The 19,992-nt window shown below is 43.8% G+C and overlaps 1 protein-coding gene, 1 long non-coding RNA gene and 1 pseudogene across 2 annotated transcripts in view; 1 reads left to right on the top strand and 2 right to left on the bottom strand.

Annotated features, from left to right (window-relative positions):
- Nucleotides 1–19,992, top strand: part of LOC138786760 (zinc finger protein 84-like) — a 790,489-nt gene that overhangs the window by 293,843 nt on the left and 476,654 nt on the right. The gene's annotated exons all lie outside the window — the stretch shown is intronic.
- Nucleotides 1–19,992, bottom strand: part of LOC138787618 (zinc finger protein 850-like) — a 52,744-nt pseudogene that overhangs the window by 12,374 nt on the left and 20,378 nt on the right.
- Nucleotides 11,392–16,306, bottom strand: LOC138786889 (uncharacterized). The gene is made up of 3 exons (XR_011362243.1): nucleotides 16,244–16,306; nucleotides 12,488–12,558; nucleotides 11,392–11,667 (listed from the first exon to the last, which is right to left on the bottom strand). It is a non-coding gene; the product is annotated as an uncharacterized lncRNA (long non-coding RNA).

Raw genomic sequence — 19,992 nt, 5'->3', positions numbered from 1 at the left:
TCTCTCCAGCATAGAGGCGAGACACAATCAGACGGTTTCTGTCTCCGACTTTATTGTTTTCTATGTTCTTTATGTTGAGTATTGGATTATGTGTTTTATATCTTCTACGCAATAATGTTCCTGTATATATTCATCCCCAATAGGCCCCGCCCCCAAATGTTACACCAACCAATAGCAGAATATTAGTAGTATCCACCATCTGTATTAGCTGCTAAAATATATATATATATATATATATATATATATATATATATATATATATATATATATATATATATATCCACAAGGATAGTAGGCAGCACAGCTTCAAAGTTAAAGGTGGGGGTGGGTGCCAGCTAGAGGACCAAGATCACGGGTCAATGTAGTTATCCAAACAAATTCCAACGGCACTCCGGAGACTTCAAATCAAACGTGCAATTTATTCACATTGTGCAGCACAGCAAAGTAAGCGACGTTTCAACCGTCTCACACGGTCTTTTTCAAGCTTAGTGATTAAGTGCAATCTATCCAACTTTATACATAAGTGCTCTATTTACAAATATACATCATTGGCAATAAACAGTGTCCATCAAACTAAAGAAGTCCATTCATTGGTGTGTTCCAGTGTTCATCAAAGAAGAAGAGGGAGATCATTCTTGATGGACACTGGATCACTTAATCACTGAGCTTGAAAAAGACCGTGTGAGACGGTTGAAACGTTGCTTACTTTGCTGTGCTGCACAATGTGAATAAATTGCACATTTGATTTGAAGTCTCCGGAGTGCCGTTGGGATTTGTTTGTATATATATATATATATATATATATATATATATATATATATATACATATATATATATATACACACACACACAGGATATAACAATAGTAGCAGAGAGGGTGCGGCAGGAGCGCCGGAACACAACGGCCCAGATTTACTAATGTGTCTCCGCCTGAATTTTGGCTGAAAAAGTGACTTTTCCCAACATTTATTATCCATTTTAGACACTTTTCCCGCCTGGTATGAAAAAGGGGAGCGGTTTATGCAAAAATGGGGCGTGGTCTATTTTGCACTAAAAACTGTTTCTGAATCTGGCAAAAAAATTCTGGCCGACTTTAAGCCAAGTAATAGATGGTGTAAACTTTGCACCAAAAAACTAGACTGTTTAGGTAACATATTTATCAAACAGCCTGATTTAAAGATTGTCTAGTCTAAGTTTGCACATATGTAATGTCCCGGTACAGGTGTGCCACTAAGTCTCATGTCACCCGGGTAAAAATAACTATGTGAGGTGTCAGGCTCCTATTACATGGCCCGATCATAAGCTGTCTGCTAAATTGACACTCGTTTACTGAGCAATTAGAAGGGGCAACTATCAGTCAGCAAGGGCTGCACAGACATCATTAGCGATGTCCGTGCAGCCTTTGCCTTTAGTATAAAATAATAAAGTAGTAACTCACCATACCATGTTCCCAGGCCTTCTCCGGTGTCTGCAGCAATGCCTTCTCTGCACTGAGACAGAGGATGATGGAGCATGACACCACTTGGTGTCTCACTCTCCCGTCTGTTGACACAGAAGGTGACAGATATAATTATTGGAGGGAGACTGAAACATTGCTGCTGATTTCTACAGAGAGACACTTATAAGCACAAGATGCACTGGTAAACCCAAAGGTGGAGAACGCCTGGGATTGCCCTTTAAAAGTCAGGCCAGTCTACAAAGCCAAGTGACTGATCCCCAGTAGGACAAAGAGCCTTAGCTGATGTATCCTACTGATCACTGCTCAACTTTCTTGGGTAATCTTGAGGAGTTATCTTTGTCCAGTTGATCAAGCCTGGGACTCATGGTACCAAACCTGGCAGTCGCTGAGCTGGTTTGACAGAAGGCGGTCTTCTTTTTACAATTTACTTCTAACCCCGAGTATGAGGATTCTCTACAGCACACTAAGCCACTCTCTACATCATCCCGGCAGAGTACACTACTACTTAGGCAAAGTCCCCATGACGACCCCCAGCTCCTCGTCTGACACAAACTACACCTACTCTTCTAACACCTTCTCCTTCTAAGTCACTACCAATAATCTGTATTACACTGAAGTTCCTCAGTAAAAGTCGCCATCTGGTTCAGCATCGTTCGTGGATGGGTAACGCCACTCCTGGCCATGGTGACAAGTGTCCCAGAGAAAAACACCAAACGCCCACCTGCTGTTACCACCAACCCCTTCTCCATCCACCTGGAGCTGCACAGTCCTCTGCCCCTATGGCCTCAGCTTTATTTCCATCCCTCACATCTGACTGGAAGAAATTATGGTTTTTTCATCAATAAGACATTGAAAAAAGAAAGAGATGACCGCCCTGCGTGTTACGGTTTTAATTTGTGAGTCCATTGACTTTCCAGTAGAGATGACTTCTTCCTAAAAAACTTCAGACATATGAGATGTAAAAATGGCTTCTACCCTACCCTTTGAGGCTTAACAAGACATGCTTTCACAGTAAAACATTTCCCACGTTCTGAACATGAAAATTGCTTCTCCCCATGTGAAATCTTTGATGCGCCACAAGAGTTTAGTTTGTTGAAAACCATTTTCCACAATCTGAATACAAAAATGTTTCACGGGTGTGAATTTTATGCGCAACAAGAGAATGTTTTACAGAAAAACAATTGCCACATGCTGAACATGAAAATAGTTTCTCCCCTGTGTGAATTCTTTGCCTAACAAGTTGATCTTTGGGTAAAACATTTACAACATTCTGAACAGGAAAATGCCCTCTTCCTATTGTCACTATTTTGATGCTCAACAAGAATTAGTTTTCTCCTAAAAGATTTCCCACATTCTGAACATGAAAATGGCTTTTTAACTGTGATTTTTTTTTTTTCACTGTAAAACGTTATCCGCATTTTGTACATAAAAATTGATTCCCTCCCTTGTTAAATTTTAAAGACGCAACAAGATTTCATTACACAGTAAAGAAAAACCATTTCCCACATTCTGAACATGAAAATTTCCCCTGTGTGAATTTGTTAAAGCTTAAAATGCACCTATACACGTTTCCATTATTTTAAAGAAGGCTCTCGCTCTCTTTTCACGCGCTGGTTCCGCTTCCAGCTGGTCCAACCATAGGTGGCGCTTGTTGAAGAACGTGATCACTGGTCGGCATATCAGCTGTTAGCCATCTAGCTAGCAAACAACGTTTTGCAACTAAAATAAAAGTATGGATAAAAAGAGTAGCAGACATATCAGTAGGAGAAATACACTGTACACTTTAACAAGAGTTGATTTCTGGGGAAAACATTTCTCACATTCTGAACATGAACATGGTTTCTCCCGAGTGAATTATCCGATTTTCATTATATAATTTTCTTTATTTGATTTACAAAAGATGTTACAGTTGAACAATATGAAAATAAAAATCTCGGACAGTAATACATCAAGAACTTACGAAGCATAAATCGATCCTGTTATGTAAACGAGATTACACCAAAATTCTGCAGCACCCACATAAGAACTCCCACTCCACCCTACCAAAGGCCTTAGTAACGTCTAATCACAGGATGGAATCCGGCTCAGCAGTATGCTGCATATTTTCATACAGTCTTCTGTCCTGGTATGAATCCACATTGTGCATAGAGATCAACCTCGCCAACTTCCTCACTTAGCCTGTTATTACCTGATGTATAACGAGTTGTGATTTTACAGGAAAAGATCTTACACATTCTAAAACTGAAGATGGCTTCTCCCCTGTGAGTATTTTTTTATGCTTAGCAGAAGTTGATTTGGCTTCTCACCAGTGTGAATTGTTTGATGAATAACAAGATGTGATTTTTGGGTACAACATTTCCCACATTCTTAACATGAAAATGGCTTCTCCCCTGTGTGAATTCTCTTATGTTCAACAAGTTTTGATTTTACAGGAAAAGATTTCCCACAGTCTAAACACGAATATGGCTTCTCCCTTGTGTGTATTTTTTGATGCTTGACCAGAGTTGATTTTCGGGTAAAAACATTGCCACACTCAGAACATGAATATGGCTTCTCCCCCGTGTGTGTTTTTTGATGCGTAACAAGAGTTGATTTTTGGGTAAAACCACTGCCACATTCCGAACATGAAAATGGCTTCTCTCCTGTGTGAATTCTTTTATGGTCAACAAGATTTGATTTTACAGCAAACGATTTCCCACATTCTGAACAGGAAAATGGCTTTTCCCCTGTGTGAATTCTTTTATGTTCAACAAGATTTGATTTTACAGCAAAACATTTCCCACATTCTGTACATGAAAATGGCTTCTCCCCTGTGTGAATTCTTTTATGTTCAACGAGATTTGATTTCACAGCAAAAGATTTCCCACATTCTGAACATGAAAATGGCTTCTCCCCTGTGTGGATTCTTTTATGGTCCACAAGATTTGATTTTACAGCAAACGATTTCCCACATTCTGAACATGAAAATGGCTTTTCCCCTGTGTGAATTCTTTTATGTTCAACAAGATTTGATTTTACAGTAAATGATTTCTGACATTCTGAACATGAAAATGGCTTCTCTCCTGCATGAAAACTTTTGCACTTTTCTGTATCAACATTCCCTCTACAACGTCTATTTTTCTTAGCAGTCTGTGATGAATCAGTAGATGGGACTTGTATAACAGGATGAGATGGCAGCTCTTTGCTGTGAGGGGCTGGGGGTATATCTGGGGTAATAGAAGGTTCTTCATATGTATCTTGTGTGATCTGACCATCTGCTGTAATATCTGGAGATATCTGATGTCCCTCTGATCTCCGGGGACACTCAGCTGCCAAGAAGAAACTCATTCTATTAGTGAGGAGTAATATAACGGTGCGGCTTCTGCAGATATCACTCGTCTTATTTATAGAACATCTCTAAGTGCAGCTTTCCCAGAATTCCTCCTCATTCTCCCCATCCCCCCCCCCCATCTGATCCCACATTCTCTCATCCACAGGGATTTCTCAGCATTGATGACGCCACAAGGTTATTATACAGCAACACCAGACACCTCAGCTGCTGCTGCTCTGTTCTGGACGCTGCTCTGGGTAACAAATATCTTCCACAGAACGTCCTCAGACTGGAAGGTGGTAAAAGATAAAACGTTCCATTCCCAGCACATTTTATTGGCCTCCTGCTATCTTCCTCAGCTCCTCCTTCTTTCCTCTGCTCTGGTATAACCTCACTACTGAGGAATCATCTCTCCCTCCATTCTGTGCTGCTGACTACCGACCCATCTCTAATCTTACTTCTCCGAACTTCCCGGAATGTCCGTTCTTCTCTCATCTAATCGGCCATTTCTCTTACAGTCTGGTTTCCACATCTACATAACTTAAGGTGCTAAAGTCTGAAATCATCTGTTGAAGACTAACATGAATTTGTGACTTTTTGGCTTTTTTTTTTTTTTAATCCAACTCGTCCTACAGCACATTCCAAATCTACTACAACTTCCATTTCAGGCTAATTTGTATTTTTGTTTTAAAAATGTTTTATTGTGTAAAAAATTCCACACAAAATAGTTACAGCCCGTGACTGAGGAGAATGTGTGAGTGTTCTCTGCATTTACTGGTCACTACTCACCTGGGCGGTTACCTGTAGTGATGTCCTCCTTATACTGCTCATCACTGCCGTCATGGTCAGGTGGGATGTACAGATCATAGGGAACATCTCCATCTACCTGATCCTGATCCTGTGGGAGAAGAGGACGGGGACATCTCTCTGGTGCTGTTCTCTTACTGGATCTGACTGGAGGGAACACATACAGAGACTGAATTCATTCTTTCCATCCAGATAATACAGAGAGGAGGTGTGTATATAGTCCTGTCTATTACCTGCTGATGGGAGGGGCTGCTGATCCTCCAGCATCACATCCTTGTACTGATCCTTGTGTCCTTCTACATACTCCCACTCCTCCATGGAGAAATAGACCGCCACGTCCTGACACCTTATAGGAACCTGACACACACAATGGTCACACAGTCATCCCCCCCACCCCTCCAGTGGTGTTACTGTATAATGTCCCAGCATTCCCAGCAGCCACAGTCTCACCTCTCCACTCAGCAGCTCCACCATCTTGTTGGTGACTTCTAGGATCTTCTCTTCCTCCATTTCCTCATGTATCAGGGGCCCCGGGATTGGGCTCAGGGTTCTTCCCCATCCTTCACACCCAGGGGCCCCACAGCGCCGACTAGAGGACTTCTTCACTACTGTGTAATCCTGTGTATGGAGAGACACATTACTATCACTCCATCCATTCCCAGAATCCCTCACCTCCCCAGTCCTATCCATCTGTTATTCCATAGATAAGAATGATGTCATGATGACATCACTCCCAGAATCCCTCACCTCTCCAGTCCTATCCATCTGTTATTCCATAGATAAGAATGATGTCATGATGACATCACTCCCAGAATCCCTCACCTCCCCAGTCCTATCCATCTGTTATTCCATAGATAAGAATGATGTCATGATGACATCACTCCCAGAATCCCTCACCTCCCCAGTCCTATCCATCTGTTATTCCATAGATAAGAATGATGTCATGATGACATCACTCCCAGAATCCCTCACCTCCCCAGTCCTATCCATCTGTTATTCCATAGATAAGAATGATGTCATGATGACATCACTCCCAGAATCCCTCACCTCTCCAGTCCTATCCATCTGTTATTCCATAGATAAGAATGATGTCATGATGACATCACTCCCAGAATCCCTCACCTCTCCAGTCCTATCCATCTGTTATTTCATAGATAAGAATGATGTCATGATGACATCACTCCCAGAATCAGGGGCGTTGCTAGGGTTCTAAAACATTCGGGGCCCGAGCCCTCTGAGTGCCGTCATAAGAGGTTAGCGAAGGAGCCCAGTGCACAAGCTAGTAACCCCAATGAACGCTATTGCCGCCACTCATAATAACTGAAGCTAAGCAGACGCAGGCAGTTCCTTCACAGCTCCCCCTGAGCACACAGCCTCTGGAAGGTCTGCCCCAGCTCCTATCCTCTAGACCAGTGTTTCCCAACCTTCTCTACTTCAGGGAACTTATACCAGATAAGATTCTACAAAATGCAAAAACCTTTATACTGACTACAAGATGGTGGGAAAGCTGGGTGACCATATCATGCTCAGTATAAGATGCTTGGAAAGCTGGGTAACCTCCATCATACTGATAACAGGATACTGGGAAAGCTGTGTGACCTCCACCATACTGATAGCAGGATACTAGGAAAGCTGGTTGACCTCCATCATACTGATAACAGGATACTGGGAAAGCTGGGTAACCTCCATCATACTGATAACAGGATACTGGGAAAGCTGGGTAACCTCCATCATACTGATAACAGGATACTGGGAAAGCTGGGTGACCACCATACTGATAACAGGATACTGGGAAAGCTGGTTGACCTCCATCATACTGATAACAGGATACTGGGAAAGCTGGGTAACCTCCATCATACTGATAACAGGATACTGGGAAAGCTGGGTAACCTCCATCATACTGATAACAGGATACTGGGAAAGCTGGGTGACCACCATACTGATAGCAGGATACTAGGAAAGCTGGTTGACCTCCATCATACTGATAACAGGATACTGGGAAAGCTGGGTGACCTCCAACATACTGATAACAGGATACTGGGAAAGCTGGGTGACCTCAGTTATACTATATACTGGATAGCTGGGTGATCTCAGTTATACAGTATATACTGGATAGCTGGGGGACCTCACTTATACAGTATATACTGGATAGCTGGGTGACCTCACTTATACAGTATATACTGGATAGCTGGGCGACCTCACTTATACAGTATATACTGGATAGCTGGGTGACCTCACTTATACAGTATATACTGGATAGCTGGGGGACCTCAGTTATACTATATACTGGATAGCTGGGTGACCTCACTTATACAGTATATACTGGATAGCTGGGGGACCTCACTTATACAGTATATACTGGATAGCTGGGTGACCTCAGTTATACAGTATATACTGGATAGCTGGGAGACCTCACTTATACAGTATATACTGGATAGCTGGGTGACCTCAGTTATACAGTATATACTGGATAGCTGGGAGACCTCACTTATACAGTATATACTGGATAGCTGGGTGACCTCACTTATACAGTATATACTGCATAGCTGGGTGACCTCACTTATACAGTATATACTGGATAGCTGGGTGACCTCACTTATACAGTATATACTGGATAGCTGGGGGACCTCACTTATACTATATACTGGATAGCTGGGTGACCTCACTTATACAGTATATACTGGATAGCTGGGAGACCTCACTTATACAGTATATACTGGATAGCTGGGTGACCTCACTTATACAGTATATACTGGATAGCTGGGTGACCTCACTTATACTATATACTGGATAGCTGGGTGACCTCACTTATACAGTATATACTGGATAGCTGGGTGACCTCACTTATACAGTATATACTGGATAGCTGGGTGACCTCACTTATACAGTATATACTGGATAGCTGGGTGACCTCACTTATACAGTATATACTGGATAGCTGGGTGACCTCACTTATACAGTATATACTGGATAGCTGGGTGACCTCAGTTATACTATATACTGGATAGCTGGGTGACCTCAGTTATACAGTATATACTGGATAGCTGGGAGACCTCACTTATACAGTATATACTGGATAGCTGAGTGACCTCACTTATACAGTATATACTGGATATCTGGGGGACCTCACTTATACAGTATATACTGGATAGCTGGGTGACCTCACTTATACAGTATATACTGCATAGCTGGGAGACCTCACTTATACAGTATATACTGGATAGCTGGGTGACCTCACTTATACAGTATATACTGGATAGCTGGGTGACCTCACTTATACAGTATATACTGGATAGCTGGGAGACCTCACTTATACAGTATACTGCATAGCTGGGTGACCTCAGTTATACAGTATATACTGGATAGCTGGGAGACCTCACTTATACAGTATATACTGGATAGCTGGGAGACCTCACTTATACAGTATATACTGGATAGCTGGGTGACCTCACTTATACAGTATATACTGGATAGCTGGGTGACCTCACTTATACAGTATATACTGGATAGCTGAGTGACCTCACTTATACAGTATATACTGCATAGCTGGGTGACCTCACTTATACAGTATATACTGGATAGCTGGGAGACCTCACTTATACAGTATACTGCATAGCTGGGTGACCTCAGTTATACAGTATATACTGGATAGCTGGGAGACCTCACTTATACAGTATATACTGGATAGCTGGGAGACCTCACTTATACAGTATATACTGGATAGCTGGGTGACCTCACTTATACAGTATATACTGGATAGCTGGGTGACCTCACTTATACAGTATATACTGGATAGCTGGGTGACCTCAGTTATACAGTATATACTGGATAGCTGGGAGACCTCACTTATACAGTATATACTGGATAGCTGGGTGACCTCAGTTATACAGTATATACTGGATAGCTGGGAGACCTCACTTATACAGTATATACTGGATAGCTGAGTGACCTCACTTATACAGTATATACTGGATATCTGGGGGACCTCACTTATACAGTATATACTGGATAGCTGGGTGACCTCACTTATACAGTATATACTGCATAGCTGGGAGACCTCACTTATACAGTATATACTGGATAGCTGGGTGACCTCACTTATACAGTATATACTGGATAGCTGGGTGACCTCACTTATACAGTATATACTGGATAGCTGAGTGACCTCACTTATACAGTATATACTGCATAGCTGGGTGACCTCACTTATACAGTATATACTGGATAGCTGGGTGACCTCACTTATACAGTATATACTGGATAGCTGAGTGACCTCACTTATACAGTATATACTGCATAGCTGGGTGACCTCACTTATACAGTATATACTGGATAGCTGGGAGACCTCACTTATACAGTATACTGCATAGCTGGGTGACCTCAGTTATACAGTATATACTGGATAGCTGGGAGACCTCACTTATACAGTATATACTGGATAGCTGGGAGACCTCACTTATACAGTATATACTGCATAGCTGGGTGACCTCACTTATACAGTATATACTGGATAGCTGGGTGACCTCACTTATACAGTATATACTGGATAGCTGAGTGACCTCACTTATACAGTATATACTGCATAGCTGGGTGACCTCACTTATACAGTATATACTGGATAGCTGGGAGACCTCACTTATACAGTATACTGCATAGCTGGGTGACCTCAGTTATACAGTATATACTGGATAGCTGGGAGACCTCACTTATACAGTATATACTGGATAGCTGGGAGACCTCACTTATACAGTATATACTGGATAGCTGGGTGACCTCACTTATACAGTATATACTGGATAGCTGGGTGACCTCACTTATACAGTATATACTGGATAGCTGAGTGACCTCACTTATACAGTATATACTGCATAGCTGGGTGACCTCACTTATACAGTATATACTGGATAGCTGGGAGACCTCACTTATACAGTATACTGCATAGCTGGGTGACCTCACTTATACAGTATATACTGGATAGCTGGGAGACCTCACTTATACAGTATACTGTGTGACAAGCCGGTTCTGGGGGCGGGGCTTGTCGTCAGGGGGCGGGGCTTGTCGGGATATCCCGGGGACCAGCCAGGGGGAAGTAAATCCTCGGTCAGTGGCCCCCCAGCATTTCAGCAACTCCCCCCCCCCCCCCCTCTTAAACCCCAACCCCACTACCTGCATCTGTGGTGGTGCTCCCTGGCCTCCTCGCTCAAGTCCAGATTCGGCCACCTGTCGGCCAGATGCTTCAGCAGCCGCTGTGCCTCCTCAGCTCCCCCACACACAGAGCCCGCAGTGCATGTACTGCAAGGTGACTGGAGCCCACAGGAAGCTGCTACAGTCTCTGCACCGCAGCACACAGCTTCCTCCTCCTTCCCGACCACCACCAGCCTCACGCTGCTGCAGCAGACAGGGGAGCTGAGGCACAGTGCACAGACATGTGCGCCTTCAGACCCTTCACTGCCGCTCCCGCACTTCTCCCAGCACAGCTTCTGCATACCCCCTCAACCTGCGCTGTACTACACCACCTGGCCCGCCCGCACACCCCGGTTACAATACTCACCAACTTGCAGTAACTGTCAGTGGCAGGAGAGAGGCTGGGCAGGAGCTTGCCGGGTGACTGTCGGGGGCAGAGGAGAGGCTGGACAGGAGCGTGGCACCGCTGTGGACGGCCGCGGCACACGCATCCAATGATGCACAAGTGACGAGTAACGTCACTAAAGCTACGTCTCAGCGGTACCAGCGCGGCCAATCCGAGGTGCGGGTCAGGCCAGACGTCAGAGGTCACGGCTGCTGCTAGTGCTAATTCGGCGCTGGCGTCAAAAAAAACTTTCGGGGCTAGGCAAAATTCATTCGGGGCTTAGGCCCCGAATGATTATGCCTAGCGACGCCACTGCCCAGAATCCCTCACCTCCCCAGTCCTATCCATCTGTTATTCCATAGATAAGAATGATGTCATGATGACATCACTCCCAGAATCCCTCACCTCCCCAGTAAGCAGGAAGAGTATGTGTAGGGTGAGGGTTATTATCCTGTCGGCCATCTTGTCTCTGTCTCTCTCCATGGTTGATCGGTCGCTCTGGAGAATTATCAGTAGAGGATCCTGTATGGGAAGAAGATGAGACAATGTAACATCACATACAGTCACTATATCTTCTCTTTCATTCTATCTATGAGCTGAGCATCTGTATATACAGTAGATGTTGGCTGATTATTACACCTGACATCCACCTACATAGAACAAGTAGAAGCCCTGTAGGAGGAACAATAAAATCGCTATGGCTCTTAGAAGGTGAGAGGGAAATTAAAAGAGAAACACAAAAATGCCCTAAAGGTTAAGGCCCCAAAGGCAAGGGGTTAAGAGTGAATTAAAAGCAACTTTTAAACAACATTGCTACTGTCCCTTTAGGAACACCTTTAAGACTGAATTCAATTACTCGGTTACCATCATAAACTTTTGTATATATATATATATATATATATATATATATATCAGTAAGGAAACCTTTACAGAGACATTTATCCTTTTTGAAGCCAGGAACAGACTATAAACAGAGAACAAGTCATAAAGGAAAGACTGAGAATTCTCCTCTTTTTTAAATCCATTCCTGGCTTTGGCTTCAAAAATGTGTCATATAAATTTCTCTGTGTAAACGCACCATGAAGTAAAATCGTTAAGGAGCTGCCATCTTCTATTGGTCAATAGGTAACATGTGACTGGGTGGACGTTATCAGGCAATTAGTGAAGGACCTGAGAGTTTCTATTGGCTGCTACAATTCTGCTATTTGCATGTGTGCTGTGATTGGCTGGTTACTGCTGTGCAATATTCACATTTCTGAACATACCACCATTCATTTCTATGGGAAATTTTTGATCTTTAAACGTAAATTTCTTAAAACAGACAAATCCAATTGGAAATTACTTGTGGCTCCTGTCACCGACGAGGGCTTCGAAATGCAGTTTGAATGGAGTCTGTGCGCAATGTGGTTCGGGCTGTATTAATAGCAGAATAAAGAAAATATATCACATTACAGTATCAGGCACTATAATAATAATAATAATCCTCACACAGCAAAGTAACAAGTTCTCCCTCCTATAAAAAGATTTCCCTCTAAGCTTCAAAACCGTCCAGTCCTGAAGGGGTTAACACTCCTGCTGCCCCCCAGGTGACTATAAATTATATATATACTAGAAAATGTACCCGACACTGCCCGGGTATAAAGTGTCCGTGTGTTAATTAGATTTGTTCTAATGTGCCCAGGAGGCCAAGCTAAAGGTATTGTTTCATCTGAGTTAATCAGTGGAATTAGTGTATACCTGTAGTGCATAGTTGGAGGGGTTCTTTATACCCACAATGTATAGTTTTTAGGGGTCTCGCATATCTGTAGTGCATAGTTGGGGGGGCTGTATACCTATAGTGTATATTTGGGGGGGGTCCTGTATACCTGTAGTGTGTAGTTGGGGGGGCTGTATACCTGTAGTGTATAGTTGAGGGAGGTCCTGTATACCTGCAGTGTACAGTTGGTGAAGGTCCTGTATACCTGTACTGTATAGTTCGTGGGTCCTGTATACCTATAGTATATAGTTGGTGCTGTATACCTGTAATGTATAGTTGGTGGAGGTCTTGTATACCTGTAGTTTATAGTTTGAGGGTCCTGGATACCTGTAGTGTATAATTGGTGGAGGTCTTGTATACCTGTAGTGAATAGTTTCAGGGTCCTGTATAACTATAGTATAGAGTTGGTGGAGGTCCTGTATACCTGTAGTGTATAGTTTGGGGTCCTATATACCTGTAGTATATAGCTGGTGGAGTTCCTGTATACCTGTAGTATATTTGGGGTCCTGTATACTTGTAGTATAGAGTTGGTGAAGGTGCTGTATACCTGTATTATAGAGTTGGTGTAGGTCCTGTATACTTGTAGTGTATAGTTTTGAGGTCTTGTATACCTGTAGTTTATAGTTTGGGGTCCTATATACCTGTAGTATATAGTTGGTGGAGTTCCTGTATACCTGTAGTGTATAGTTTTGGGGTCGTGTATACCTGTAGTGTATAGTTTGGGGTCCTGTATACCTGTAGTATATAGTCGGTGGAGGTCCTGTATACCTGAAGTATATAGTTGGTGGAGCTCCTGTATACCTGTAGTGTATAATTTTGGGGTCCTTTATACCTGTAGTGTAAAGTTTGGGGTCCTGTATACCTGTAGTATATAGTTTTGTGGAGGTCCCGTGCACCTGTAGTGTATAGTTTTGGGGTCCTGAATACCTGTAGTGTCCTGTATACCTGCAGGGTTGTATTTACCCGTATGGCAGTGTTATTCAGTCACAGTGTGTCGGTATTGGTTATGTCTGGTATGGCGGTGTTATCCAGTCACAGTATGGCGGTATTGGTCAGGTCTGGTGTGGCGGTGTTATCCAGTCACAGTATGGTGGTATTGGTCAGGTCTGGTATAGCGGTGTTATCCAGTCACAGTATGGCGGTATTGGTCAGGTCTGATATGATGGTGTTATCCAGTCACAGTATGGCGGTATTGGTCAGGTGTGGTGTGGCGGTGTTACCCAGCCACAGTTTGCCGGTATTGGTCAGGTCTGGTATGGCAGTGTTATCCAGTCACAGTATGGCGGTATTGGTCAGATCTGGTATGACAGTGTTATCCAGCACAGTATGGCGGTATTGGTCAGGTCTGGTATGGCAGTGTTATCCAGTCACAGTATGGCGGTATTGGTCAGATCTGGTATGACAGTGTTATCCAGCACAGTATGGCGGTATTGGTCAGGTCTGGTATGGCAGTGTTATCCAGTCACAGTATGGCGGTATTGGTCAGGTCTGGTATGACAGTGTTATCCAGCACAGTATAGCAGTATTGGTCAGGTCTGGTGTGGCAGTGTTATCCATTCACAGTATGGCGGTATTGGTCAGGTCTGATATGACAGTGTTATCCAGTCACAGTATGGCGGTATTGGTCAGGTCTGGTATGACAGTGTTATCCAGTCACAGTATGGCGGTATTGGTCAGGTCTGGTGTGGCAATGTTACCCAGTTACAGTTTGGTATACTTGTAGTGCCCTGTAAATACATGTACTGTATAGATGGAGTAGGGGGTCCTGTATATATATATATGTACTGTATAGATGGAGTAGGGGGCCATGTATATACATGTACTGTATAGATGGAGTAGGGGGTCCTATATACATGTACTGTATAGATGGAGTAGGGGGTCCTGTATATACATGTACTGTATAGATGGAGTAGGGGGTCCTGTATATACATGTACTGTATAGATGGAGTAGGGGGTCCTGTATATACATGTACTGTATAGATGGAGTAGGGGTCCTGTATATACATGTACTGTATAGATGGAGTAGGGGGTCCTGTATATACATGTCCTGTATAGATGGAGTAGGGGGTCCTGTATATACATGTCCTGTATAGATGGAGTAGGGGGTCCTGTATATACATGTACTATATAGATGGAGTAGGGGGTCCTGTATATACATGTACTGTATAGATGGAGTAGGGGGTCCTGTATATACATGTACTGTATAGATGGAGTAGGGGGTCCTGTATATACATGTACTGTATAGATGGAGTAGGGGGTCCTGTATATACATGTACTGTATAGATGGAGTAGGGGGTCCTGTATATACATGTACTGTATAGATGGAGTAGGTGGTCCTGTATATACATGTACTGTATAGATGGAGTAGGGGGTCCTGTATATACATGTACTGTATAGATGGAGTAGGGGGTCCTGTATATACATGTACTGTATAGATGGAGTAGGGGGTCCTGTATATACATGTACTGTATAGATGGAGTAGGGGGTTCTGTATACATGTACTGTATAGATGGAGTAGGGGGTCCTATATACATGTACTGTATAGATGGAGTAGGGGTCCTGTATATACATATACTGTATAGTTGGAGTAGGGGGTCCTGTATATACATGTACTGTATAGATGGAGTAGGGGGTTCTGTATACATGTACTGTATAGATGGAGTAGGGGGTCCTATATACATGTACTGTATAGATGGAGTAGGGGGTCCTATATACATGTACTGTATAGTTGGAGTAGGGGGTCCTGTATATACATATACTGTATAGATGGAGTAGGGGGTCCTGTATATACATGTACTGTATAGATGGAGTAGGGGGTCCTGTATATACATGTACTGTATAGTTGGAGTAGGGGGTCCTGTATATACATGTAATGTATAGATGGAGTAGGGGGTCCTGTATACATGTACTGTATAGATGGAGTAGGGGGTCCTGTATACATGTACTGTATAGATGGAGTAGGGGGTCTACCAGTTATTACTGTGGATGTTGTGAGGCAGCTTCCCTAGCAACCATTGCTCCCTGTGAAAATGAAAGCAGTAATCCTATTGGTTGCTAAGGCTCCAACTGCCGTGTCTGCTGCAGCTAATTATATCACCTGTGTGTGCAGTGAGGAGATTTTTCCATTCATCTCTATGGGGCGCCTCTCTTTCCCCTCCCCCTCCCCTCCTGTACATCTGGCGGGGACGGGAACTTCGCAATAACCTTCCCGGGCACCCAATGTATCTGTGGGCCAAATTTGGGGTCAAACGGTTCAGGCGTTTGGAAGTCTATAGAGGACAGACAGACAGACAGACTTTGATTTTTATGATATAGATATAGATATATATACTGTGCCTCCACCTGCAGAGCTGTAGAGGAGCCGTGTGCTTCCCCTGTGCTTCCAGGACCTGCCATGATGTCACAGTCATGTGATCAGTCACGTGGAGGAGGAGGAGTCACATGATCAGGGGCTGCTGCTCAGTGTATGCAGGACTCTGCTGTGCTGGATGAGCTGAAGTGATGTGTATGCAGCAGAGCTGTGTGTGTGTGTGTGTGTGGAGCAGAGCTGTGTGTGTGTGTTATATATGCCTGCAGCAGAGCCCTGTGTGTAATGTACATGTAGCTGAGCTGTATATGTGTAATGTACATGTAGCTGAGCTGTATATGTGTGTAATGTACATGTAGCTGAGCTGTATATGTGTAATGTACATGTAGCTGAGCTGTATATGTGTAATGTACATGTAGCTGAGCTGTATGTGTGTAATGTACATGTAGCTGAGCTGTATATGTGTAATGTACATGTAGCTGAGCTGTATGTGTGTAATGTACATGTAGCTGAGCTGTATATGTGTAATGTACATGTAGCTGAGCTGTATATGTGTAATGTACATGTAGCTGAGCTGTATGTGTGTAATGTACATGTAGCTGAGCTGTATATGTGTGTAATGTACATGTAGCTGAGCTGTATGTGTGTAATGTACATGTAGCTGAGCTGTATATGTGTAATGTACATGTAGCTGAGCTGTATGTGTGTAATGTACATGTAGCTGAGCTGTATATATGTGTAATGTACATGTAGCTGAGCTGTATATATGTGTAATGTACATGTAGCTGAGCTGTATGTGTGTGTAATGTACATGTAGCTGAGCTGTATATGTGTAATGTACATGTAGCTGAGCTGTATGTGTGTAATGTACATGTAGCTGAGCTGTATATGTGTGTAATGTACATGTAGCTGAGCTGTATATGTGTAATGTACATGTAGCTGAGCTGTATGTGTGTAATGTACATGTAGCTGAGCTGTATATGTGTGTAATGTACATGTAGCTGAGCTGTATGTGTGTAATGTACATGTAGCTGAGCTGTATATGTGTAATGTACATGTAGCTGAGCTGTATATGTGTAATGTACATGTAGCTGAGCTGTATGTGTGTAATGTACATGTAGCTGAGCTGTATATATGTGTAATGTACATGTAGCTGAGCTGTATATATGTGTAATGTACATGTAGCTGAGCTGTATATGTGTAATGTACATGTAGCTGAGCTGTATATGTGTGTAATGTACATGTAGCTGAACTGTATATGTGTGTAATGTACATGTAGCTGAGCTGTATATGTGTAATGTACATGTAGCTGAGCTGTATATGTGTGTAATGTACATGTAGCTGAGCTGTATATGTGTGTAATGTACATGTAGCTGAGCTGTATGTGTGTAATGTACATGTAGCTGAGCTGTATATGTGTGTAATGTACATGTAGCTGAGCTGTATGTGTGTAATGTACATGTAGCTGAGCTATATATGTGTAATGTACATGTAGCTGAGCTGTATGTGTGTGTAATGTACATGTAGCTGAGCTGTATGTGTGTAATGTACATGTAGCTGAGCTGTATATGTGTGTAATGTACATGTAGCTGAGCTATATATGTGTGTAATGTACATGTAGCTGAGCTGTATATGTGTAATATACATGTAGCTGAGCTATATATGTGTGTAATGTACATGTAGCTGAGCTGTATATGTGTAATATACATGTAGCTGAGCTATATATGTGTGTAATGTACATGTAGCTGAGCTGTATGTGTGTGTAATGTACATGTAGCTGAGCTGTATATGTGTGTAATGTACATGTAGCTGAGCTGTATATGTGTAATGTACATGTAGCTGAGCTGTATATGTGTGTAATGTACATGTAGCTGAGCTGTATATGTGTAATGTACATGTAGCTGAGCTGTATATGTGTAATGTACATGTAGCTGAGCTGTATATGTGTAATGTACATGTAGCTGAGCTGTATGTGTGTACTGTACATGTAGCTGAGCTGTATGTGTAATGTACATGTAGCTGAGCTGTATATGTGTAATGTACATGTAGCTGAGCTGTATATGTGTAATGTACATGTAGCTGAGCTGTATGTGTGTAATGTACATGTAGCTGAGCTGTATGTGTGTAATGTACATGTAGCTGAGCTGTATATGTGTGTAATGTACATGTAGCTGAGCTGTATATGTGTAATGTACATGTAGCTGAGCTGTATATGTGTAATGTACATGTAGCCAGTGGCGTAGCCACCGTGGTCGCGGGGCTCGCCACAAAGGGGGGCCCTCAGGGCCCCGCAAGGCCCTCCCTTTCAATCACTCTTGTGACCGCAAGCATTGTTTTGCTTGCGGTCACAAGAGTCCGACTCTGTCTTCCCCCGGCTGCTGCGCAGCTGCCGGGGATGTCGCGTCTTATCCCTGGCAGCGCACGCATCCCAGAGCTCCCTGCGCGCCTTGGGCCCTGACTTCCGGTTCCGGCGCTCAGGGAGCTCTGGGATGCGCGCGCTGCGGGGGATAAGACGCGACACCCCCGGCAGCCGCGCAACAGCCGGGGACAGACCGAAGGAGTGAGGATCAACGTGGGAGCGCGATGTCAGGTGAGTTAAGTTTTGTTTTTTATCAGCCTGTACGGGTGGGGGGAAAGAGGGGGGCATCTATGAGGGTGTGGGGAAAGAGGGGGGCATCTATGAGGGTGGGGGGGAAAGAGGGGGGCATCTATGAGGGTGGGGGGGAAAGAGGGGCCATCTATGAGGGTGGGGGGGAAAGAGGGAACCATCTATGAGGGTGGGGGGGAAAGAGGGGGCCATCTATGAGGGTGGGGGGGAAAGAGGGGGCCATCTATGAGGGTGGGGGGGAAAGAGGGGGCCATCTATGAGGGTGGGGGGGAAAGAGGGGCCATCTATGAGGATGGGGGGAAAGGGGACCATCTATAAGGGAGGAGGGGGGGTGAAGGGGACCATCTATAAGGGAGGGGGGGGGGTGAAGGGGACCATCTATAAGGGAGGAGGGGGGGTGAAGGGGACCATCTATAAGGGAGGAGGGGGGGTGAAGGGGACCATCTATAAGGGAGGAGGGGGGGTGAAGGGGACCATCCATAAGGGAGGGGGGGTGAAGGGGACCATCTATAAGGGAGGGGGGGGAGAAGGGGGACCATCTATAGTGGAGTTTGGAGTCTGACTGTTTGCGGGTGTGCACAGGTGTCTTTTTATACTGATAACAAGTTTAAACAGGTGGCATTACTACAGGTAATGAGTGGAGGAAAGAGGAGACTCTTAGGGCCCTTTTACACGGAAAGATTATCTGACAGATTATCTGCCAAAGATTTGAAGCCAAAACCAGGAATGGATTTGAAAAGAGGAGAAATCTCAGGCTTTCCTTTATTACCTGATCTCTGTTTATAGTCCATTCCTGGCTTTGGCTTCAAATCTTTGGCAGATAATCTGTCAGATAATCTTTCCGTGTAAAAGGGCCCTTAAAGAAGAAGTTACAGGTCTGTGAAAGCCAGAGATTTTGATTGTTTGTAGGCAGGGGCGGATTAACTTTACCATAGGCCCCGGGCTGTTCACCAAGCCTGGGCCCCCCCACCCCACTGTAACTATGGCAGCACTAGCCTGGTGTTCATAGTACAGGACAGATAATGTCATGATGTCCTGATTTGTGCAAAATTGCCATAAAAAAACTGTGATTTTTTTTTGCAAATCATGGCAGAAGTGTAGCCAGGAGACAGTACACCACTGAAAGTATAAGTCTTTTTGGGTGGTCATGGGCCCCCCAGGAGCTCAGGGCCCAGG

This window comes from Dendropsophus ebraccatus, chromosome 3, assembly GCF_027789765.1.
Source record: "Dendropsophus ebraccatus isolate aDenEbr1 chromosome 3, aDenEbr1.pat, whole genome shotgun sequence".
Taxonomy (NCBI): Eukaryota; Metazoa; Chordata; class Amphibia; order Anura; family Hylidae; genus Dendropsophus; species Dendropsophus ebraccatus.
This window is presented reverse-complemented; position numbering and strand designations above follow the sequence as displayed.